Source organism: Haemaphysalis longicornis, unplaced genomic scaffold, assembly GCF_048455015.1.
Source record: "Haemaphysalis longicornis isolate Haplotype H1 unplaced genomic scaffold, Haemaphysalis longicornis Haplotype H1 scaffold_203, whole genome shotgun sequence".
In the NCBI taxonomy this organism is placed as follows: domain Eukaryota; kingdom Metazoa; phylum Arthropoda; class Arachnida; order Ixodida; family Ixodidae; genus Haemaphysalis; species Haemaphysalis longicornis.
Window position 1 is genome coordinate 219,552 of NW_027526297.1, and position 9,904 is coordinate 229,455.

Sequence of the window (9,904 nt, forward strand, 5' to 3'; positions counted from 1 at the left end):
TTTTAAATCAAGTGGCACTGGAATATGGCCAATCCAGCTTTTAGTGAATGAACTGCCCGCTGAACAAAGAATGGACAAGCGTGTGCTATCTGCCTCTGGTTCGGAAGAAAAAAAAACAGATGGGGCTCTTCCAGGCTGCATTTGTCGAGTCTATGAATGACTTAGCACGAATGGATTCATGCTCGAACATGAAGGGGAGAAGAAGCTCTTCAAAGCATTCTGTATTTGTTGCGCGGTAGACTCTGTAGCAAGAGTTCCAATGCGCCTTACACAGTTGAATGACTTCAATGGCTCCAATTGGTGCCTGCAAGTTGGGGAAAGCTCTGCTGGGGCCCTGAGGTACCCAGTACAAGAACAAGAGCCTCCAGAGAGGTCAGAAGAGCAAATGGTTTCACACATGGAAATTGCCTTGGAGCAAGGAGAGCCTGAAAGTGGCGTCATGACTGTTTCACCACTTCGTGACTCGCAGCAATTTCACCTAATCTGGGGTTTTGTCCCACATTACATGCATTTCATCCTGTTGGGAGTGGCAAGACAATTCCTAAAAATGTGGCAGGGCAGGACCAGTTGCCCGCTACACATTGGGAAGTATGAAGATGCCATAGGCCATAGACTAGTGACAATCACTCCTCCCCGGAAAGTGAAGCGTATGCCGAGAATCGCAAAGGACAGGAGGTGGTGGAAGGCGAAAGAATACGAGAACTGGCTCCTCTATTATAGCGTGCCAGTACTCGAAGGCATTTTGGACAGTGCTGGCATTGCACACTGGGCATGTCTTGTTGAGGCCGTCCACATTCTGCTAAAGCGAGACAGTGCCTCGGATATAGCACGGGCCGAGGAGCTCCTTGTTGAGTTTCATGTTCGGGCAGAACACCTGTATAACAAGGTATGCATGACGTTCAACTTTCACCAGCTGTTGCACATAGTAAGGAGTGCGCGTCAATGGGGGCCATTGTGGGCCCATTCAGCCTATCGCTTTGAAGCAGGTAATGGGAAATTGAAAAGTGTTGTGAAGTCGGTCAAGGGTGTTCCTCACCAAATGTGCCGTTCACTGAAAATCGAGAATGTTCTGGATAACCTGCTTCAAGTGACAACTGAGGAAAGAGCCCGTGACTACTGTGCTCCCCTTGACACTGTGGTGACACAGAAAACATGCTGTGGCAGGGGTGCGTTTTTTTGGAAGAGGTGTTCCATATTGTCCTCCTGACAATTATGTCAACATCGAGAACTCTGTACACTATGCACGCATGCGTACTAAGGGAATGATATTCACGACCCGTAAGTATGCTGTACGGAAGAAAACTAACAGCTATGCTGTTCAACTTGCTGATGGTTCCTATGCTGTCATTGAGAAGACCGTCTGCGAGAATAACATTAGGGGGTATGTCGTAGTGAAGCGGCTGAAGTGCACTCGTCTGAAGAACAGCCGTGCCACAATGACAGATTTACTCAGGGTTGTAAAAGAAGCAGCTGCATATGGCTTGCTTCCAATTTCAGAAATTTCAAACATTTCTGTTTTAATCCAAGTGGACAAAAATGTTCCTATTTCTCCTGTACCTAGCTCTGTCACGATGCGAATTTCTCGCATGCTAATGCATTCATCAATGTAATGATAAATGCATGGTTAGAGCCACGGAGCAAGAATTATTCAGGAGGCGCAACTGGGCTTGCTCCGGCGGCGGGATAAAGTCACGGCGCCAGGCACGCCACCGACGCGCCCTCTGTCGCGAGGCGCCAAAGGGAAAAGGCTCGCCGCACGGCCTCCGCGATCGGCTGCCGGCGGCGCGCCGTTGCAACGGCGCGCCGCCGGCAGCCGATCGCGGAGGCCACGCTCGCCGGTTCGAGGTCAATCAGTGCATAGCCGGCTGCCGCCGTGAGCAGACGACGCCGACGAATCCCTCGCGCGACTAGACTTTCATTGGAGTCGGTTTGCGGCGGATGAAATCATCGCGTTTCAAACATTTTGCGTAGGACGAAGGGGCTTTGATTTTTTAGAACACGAACCTACAATAAAAAAACGTGCTTGAGAATCTAGGTATGATTAGTTCCAGTGAATGATGGTTCTTATTTTCAATGCCATTACTTCATATTTAGACTGCCCTAACTTCGCCGCCCTGCCTGTGAAACATGAAAAGCGCGCGCAAATCTGAGAAGCCGCCCGCGAGAGGCGAGAGCGGCGGGAGTGAACCACTCCTGGCGGGAAGGCGGCGTAGGCAGACGTCGTCTACTCCGGGATTCCTTCCAGTTCTTCTTTTCAAGCGCGGTACGGCTTGTAACTAGGGTAGTATTTATTAATAACTGCTGCTAAAATGTCCAGCACTTCTATTTATCGATTTTACAGGCAGAAATCTGGAAATTTGCACAATATTTTCGATGATAGTACGATTTTTGTGAGTCGCGCCCGTAGAAGAACATGTAAACTATGGCAACGCGCTTGACGCGCCATCTGTTGTGCTGCTCCGCAAGCTGCATTTCCTCCTCGCCAGACAGTGACATTAACGCGCCGCCCGCCGCGCTGTCCCAGCCCAGCGGATTCCCCTCCTGAAATACTTCTTTCTCCGTGGTTAGAGCAGTGGGTTATGGGGATCGGTTCAGCACCCTGTATTTAATCTTTTTATCTGTTCAACACCTCTTGAAATGGGCTGTGTAGAGTTTAGACCAACTTCTAAAATGTTGTGCATTTTTTATAGATTGATTGATTGCAGGGTTTAACGCGCCGGCGCAAAGCAGACGATGAGGCGCACTGTAGTGAATGGCTCCTGATTAATTTTGACCATCTGGGGATCTTTAACATGTGCCGAAATCTCGTACACACGGGAGGTTTTGCTTTTTGCTTCCACCAGAAAAGCGGCCGCCTTGAACCCGCGACCTCGTGCTCAGCAGCACGTATTAGCCACTGAGCCACCTTGGTGGGTGGGCATTTGTTGTATCTCTTTGTTATCTCTCCAGGCATGCTGCCTTGCTTGTATAAAGTTTGTTGTGTGCCGATTTTACTTGCATACCGTGGTTTTATTCAGATTTAAAACATTTGTATATTGTACCTTTGATCCATTTAATTCACGTCTCTGGGCAATGCGATACTAGCGGGGTAGTTCTAAATGCAGAGCATTTCTTAGCCTCGCCTCTTCCTGCGTCGGACGGCGTCCACAGCTCCGCGTCCGCAGCAGGTGCGCCTCTCCTCCTTCCCTCCTCTCTCTCAACAGCAGCTGGCGCGCGCATGCGTCGTAGTCAGCCCGTTCGCTCCGTCGCGGTCTCGGTGTAACAGGTGCGTGATAGCAGCGCGGTGGGGCGTGGAAGGGCGCGCGCTGCTTGCGCATGCGCGCTCTCCCCCCCGTACTGCTCTCCCTCTACTGCGCGCTCTGCAAATATAAAGCGGCTAACGGTCGCTCGTGCTTCAGTCACTGCGTTGCTCCTTCCTTCCTTGGTTGACGCTCGCTCCACCCTAACGCGACTTTACTCTCCTCTCTCTACCCCAAACCAACACCAATGCAACTACGACCGAAGTACCCAGCCTTACGCGACTTTACGCGGCCTTAACGACCCCCAATGCTCTGCATTTACTCGTGTTCCTCTCGCAGGAAGGCGCGGGAATTTTTTTCGTATACCTTGCACCTACTTTCATAAATATTCATTTCTTGCGTTTCTTGTTTGCATCGTGCTTTTTCTGATTGCATGATTTTGCACAAAACAATTTTTTCACTTATTTAACACCCTTTGTTTGATATTCTGATCTGTTAAACATTTCTTAAGATGTGCTTCATCACCTGTATAAAACTTTATTTTAATGTTCTACTTTTAATTTGACTACCAAAACATTGTGTCTGTATTTTTATCTGTTTAGTGGAGTCTCTTCGGATGTGTGCATTGCCTCTATAAAGCTGATTTTGCTCATATTACTTGTATGCTATTTTTAATGTGGTTTAGAAAACCAGTTTAGTGATTCTTCTGTTCACTTCACATGCCGACAATATCGGCTATATAGTTTCTTTTGTGCATGTGTGCATACCCCGAACCTACTGTTGTGGAGTCTAATTTGTACAATAATGGGGTTTAACGCACCGAAGCAACACCTGGGCTATGACGTGTGCTGTATTGGAGGGCTACAGATTGATTTAGACCCCTTGAATTGTAATGTGTGTTCTAATCTCAACACACGAGAATTGTTTTTCGCCTCGCATCAGGAAAACGGCCGCCGGGGTAGGGATTGAGCCCGTATTGTAATGCTAAGCTGTACAATATGCCTTAGCCACAGAGCTGGCTGATAGGTTTGTATGTATTGTCTTTTTTTATCGCATGAGAGTTATACTTGGGACAGATGACGTTGACGACCCAATCTAACGATTGCGCTAGTTCATTTAGTGTGCACCAAACGCCTTTCAGGGCCCCTTTAACGTAGATATTAAACAGCAGCGGCCCTAATACGCTGCCTTGAGGTACTCCATGATGTATAGATTTATGGGAAGAAATAAAGCCTCCAACATCGACGCACTGTTTCCGTTCTGAAAGGTAAGACTGTAGAAGAGAATGCGCAATACCGCGGACGCCATAGCGTTGTAACTTTGTCAGCAGAATACCATGGCTCAGGTAGTCGAAAGCTTTGCTATAGTCTATAAATATATCGAGTGTAGGCTTCCTATCCTCAATATTTTTATTATGAGTTCTTTTTGTGCCAGTAGTGCCGTTTCTGTAGATTTGCCTCGTTGAAAACCATGCTGGCAGTTTGTAATTATATCGTGCTTCAGGAAAAAGGGGTAATGCGGGAAAATATAACTTTTTCTAATCCTTTAGAGAATATTGGGAGTATGGATATCGGCCTGTAGTTGTTTGCGTCATTCTTATCACCGTTCTTGAATATAACAGACACTCTGGCTATCTTCATAGAATGCGGAAACTGACCAGATTCCAGAACAAGATTATATATTTATGCTAGACACGGTGCTATGATGTCTATCACGTACTTAATTGGTTGAAGTTGAATGCCGTGAATATCTTTTGCTTTACTGTTTCTTAAACTAATGAACGTTCGACAAATTTCGCTTTCATCTGTTGGCGCCAGAAATATAGTATCAGAGTTTTGATATTCTATTGTGGCCCCTTCGCGGTGTTCCGTTGGCTGCACAATATTAATAAAGTGATCATTAAAATGCTCTGCCAGAGCAACCCCTGAAATTTTCCTATTTTGCACAGGTATCTCAGATACTGTAGGTTTCGCACAATTACGGCTTAACGTATCATTTATTACTTTCCATACTTGATGAGGATTCTGTATGGAGGCATCTCAGAGACGGTAATCAAAATAGGATGATTTTGCTTTTTTTAATTCAGCATTTAGCTGATTTCTGTACTTCTTAAATTCCGCTAACTTGCAAGGATCCCACGTTTTTATACATTTTTTGAACAGCTGATTTTTCTTGTTAATCATTTTTGCATGCTCAGGGCCAATCCAGGGCTTCCGTATTTTCTTTTTTTCTTTTGCATGGACATATCGAAAGCAGTCGTCATAATGACGGAAAAAAATTGACAGAAATTGTGAATAGCTCTCATTAACGTCATTGCTAGCGTGAACTGCCGACCAGTCTTGGTTCAGAATACGCCCTCGGAAGGAGTCCATATTTATACTCGAAAACAGTCTGTACTTTGTGCGAAGCGGACAATCGTTGCGTGTAATGGCATTCATGTACGCAATAAAAATAGGGCAATGGTCACTTATATCATAACTTGTTGTGCCGGCGGAATGTATTTCAATGCCTTGATTATTTATGAAGAGATCAAGAGTGGTCTGGCCAATCGGTGTCACACGCGTGGGTGTTGTAATTATATTCTTAAAACCAGAAGCAGCTATTTTGGAACTGAGCTCCAGCATGTTCACATTAAAGTCACCACCAAGTAACATGTTATAACCCGGAATTGAAGAATAGTCAAAAAGTCGGTCCAAGAATTCGGAAAAAGCTGTGAAATTGCTAGAAGGGGGGCGGTAAAGCACAGCGTACAAGTTATTTTCAATTTTCACGCACATAATTTCATAATCTGCAGTTATATGCGTGTATTTATGCAACAATTTACAAGACATATTTTGTTTTACATGCATTACGACTCCCCCGCCGCGTTTCCCACTTCGACTGACAAAATAGTGATTGTATCCTTTAATAACGAACAGATAACTTTCCGCATGATACCATGTTTCGGAAAACATAATTACATCGAACAGAAAGTTGAATTCCGAGAAAAACATGCTGAGTTCATCCTGCTTAGGGGCAACCGATCGTGCGTTTAGGTGAATTGCAGACAGTATCTTTTTAGACCGTGGCGGTACACAGATATCTCCCGGCAAGCAGTGCTCTTGATAGTGCATGAAAAAAAAAGGTTTAAACAGAAAAAGAACGAACAGCATCTTTAGGCGATCTTTTCAAGATCACGCTCCGACTGAATGCGCACCGAGTCACTCACTTCTGACTTGCGCGCATAGGTTCGCCCATTTCTAGTCCACACAAAGCGCCACTGGAGCTCCCGTTTCTTTGCGATTGGCTGTGCAAGAAGCTTTTTCAGGAAAGGGCACAAGTGATCGTTCACAAATATGGCACCTTCATTCGAGATTCCAACATTGCTGTTTTTGATGCGGTTTTTTCGCGCTTTCTCGAGGACGACATCCCATTTCGACCTGCTCTTAAACTGCACAACAACGTTTGACTTGCCCTCCTCCCGAGTCGGCACTCGGTGGCACACTTCAATGTCGTCAGCACTAATAGGCTGGCCAATCGCCGCGCCCAGTAGATCGCCACGCTCACCGCGCTCACTAGATCAGTGACGTCCTCGTTTTCAGCCTCCACAAGACCTTTTATCTCTACGTTCGATCGGCGTGAGTACTGTTCCCACTGGACGAGCCTCCTGTGAAGCTCTTCGATTTTGGATTCATTTTCCTTGCGTTTTGCCCTAAGCTTTTCGTTTTCCTGTTTTAAGCTTAGCCACTCGTTTCGTTCTTCCGCTGGTCGCTTCTTCATGGCTTCGAACTCTTTTTCCATGAACTGTACTCCTTTCATCATTTCCTTGATCTCAGCTCGAAGATCCCGAAGTTCACTACGCGTTTCCCTATCGCTTTCAGACTTGGTTTTTGACGTGTTCACGTATACAACAATGCAAGGCAAGAGAAACACAGCAAAGACTCTGAACTCGGCCGCAGTGACAGCTATACAATGAAAAGGGGTTTTCGCAACAAAAATGGCGAGACAAACCTGCGGCGAGATTTTGAAGAAGATTAGGCGATCCGTCGACAGTCGTCGTTACTTCCGAGTGTCCGGTTCACGGGTTGATGCTCCTTTTTGTGGGCGTGTTGAAGCGCCCCCGAGCAGCCTCCAGCGCAAGCTTCCACGTCACGTTGAATCCGGTGAGGGCACGGAGGTCGCCACCATACCAGTGCACGGAGCCTATGAGGAGCACTGTCCTGTGCTATGGAACAGAAATTTGGAATAAATAGCCCAAAATTTAAGGTGGCCCGGTATTTGGCTCCTAATATCGTCACATATTTCGCCTGCGAGGCTATGGCAGCACACGTGCTCATAAGATGGCCGAACGACGCCAAATGGGACGTGTATCCGTTGTGCAGCTTGTAATCGGCGGATCTGCAGTGCCGACTGAGTGATAACCCTAAGTGCGCTAAAGAGCTAAAAGAGCCCGTCGACATTAAAACGGAAGACGGCAAATTTGCTGCTGCATTCGTCCTGGCCGTTGGTAAGTAGTATTCTTTGTACTGGGCTTCAAATGCGAGGTTTGGCCGTTTGGCCTCGGGTCTGTGTTAAGTGATGGCTGTCAGTGGGGCTTTGTGCGAGGTATTGTTAGCTTATGTATTACCTTCGAAAATGTTGTTTAGTGCTTGTCCAAACTTTTGTCATCGAGTTGGAGCTAAACGGAGTATACTAGTACGTAAAGCTTAGTCAAATACGTTTTTAAGGCGGGGTGCTGAAACAGCTCGTTTGTTGTGGTCACGTGGTTTGCGACAGCGAAACCTGGTTCTTTGCCGGAGACGAATACCAGCGCAGTGAACCTCACTACATTTGCGAGGAGCGTGAGGGCTGCTCGTTAGTTATCTCTCTCGAATGTTTTTTACGCGTGGTTCACTTGCAGTATTCCTATTCATCTTAAAATGTTTTCTTGCCACTTATGGTGTCTATATTTCTCGTCTTGCCATAACCAGATCACGTGGTTTAACGGGTTTTTTTTAATCGTTAGCCCTTTTGAAGGTTCCAATTTTGCTGTAGTTCACGGACAGTGTTTTTGTAAGACGTTTCATTTCTTTATTTCTTGATTCTCTTCTGCGCCGGAAAGTTCGGCATGAATCACCTGAAAAGCCCTGAAATAGAACAAATACCTCTCTGGCCTATTACTATGTTGCAGTGTTTGAATGTGGTTAGCATGTGTACCTTTGGGCACAGTGTTTCGTAGGCACGGTTACGACTTCCCTCTGAGTGAAGTTTCGCTCCTTGAAACTTGTAATTCAATGAAAAAGTAGTGGTTGCGGCAAGGTCACGTTTCTGTGTAGAGCTGTTTGTTGAAGATGCTTATAATGCGCAGTGTACATGGCGAAAATTGTAGATACTTGGGGCGTGTGCAGGTATACAATAGTATGAGGCGAGAGAAACGCACACAAAAAAGCCCTCTCTGCCTTCGCCGCGACGAGCAACAGGATGATTCTAATCCAAAAATAAAAACTACCCAATTTAGGTGAATTTACACTGAAAAAAATACATTTCCGATCAAAACAAGTGTGCATGTCCTTCGAAGTGCACCTAGTCTTCTAGTTTTTTTTACTACTACTCAGGCTTTACCGTGGGGTTTTCCTGTTAGTGTACAGGCTTCAAAGTAGGCTTCCAGTTTGAATGTGCGTAAGCAAGCCTTTGTTATTTAAATTTAGCTGTAAGTGTTGGTCAATGCTTGATTTTTTGTTGCATGCAGCTGGAATGCAGATACTTAAAATAGCAAAAAGTAAGACTGAATGTGGGTAATATTGCATTGTAACATACCGCAGCTTGTTTCTGGGATATTTCTACAGCAAAGTTCCAAGAGAACGCCCTCCCCCGAAACGTCGCCCACGCACTTTTAGGAGTGAAATAGTCATCTTACTGAAACACCCGAACGATCGGCCATCCCCTAAAATTGCACTATCTTTGACTCCTTTGAAAGGCCGCGGAGCTCCCTCCACGAAAATGTCCTGCGGCTACGAACACTGCCGATGTCCCGATTTTGAACACAAGCTGCCTGGCTTTGCAAACAAGAGGGAGAGGAAAGGGTAGTGGGTGAGAAGAAAATGAGAGTTGGAAGATACCGTCTTGGAATCGTTTAAGCGGTGCCAGCCTTAATGGTTTTATGAGACGAGTTCAGCCAGTGCCTGGCCTCTGCCAGCACAGAACCGGCGAGGGGGCCCGAAGCTCCGGAGAGCATGATGAACGAAGTGCTGTAGCTCGTGTTTGACTCTGACAGCGACGCATCATCGGATGCCTTCAGCGACGATGAGTGAACAAAATAAACACGTATGATTTATTCATGTTTTTATGCAGTCACTTATTTGTCCTTTCAGCACCTGACCGAAGTTCACCATGTCGTAGTTTTCACTTGATATCCCCACAGTTTTGCTTGACGGTGCGTCCACTTTTTGTGGATTTTTCTTTTTTTTTGCGCCTAACCCAAAAGATTGACCATCCCGTTTTTTTCACAAGATATCTCTGTAGCTTGGGTGGGCGTTCTTTCGGAACTTTACAGTAAACTGCAGGTATCGGAAAATCCCACTGTTGCAATTTTCTGTCAAACTGTTGTAGGGTTGACCCTGATTTCTGACTTGCTCTTCAGGCACGGCGGTGGCCATGGAGCGCAAACGGACCAAGCTTGTTCAAGCAGAAGTCCTCAGATGTCCTCA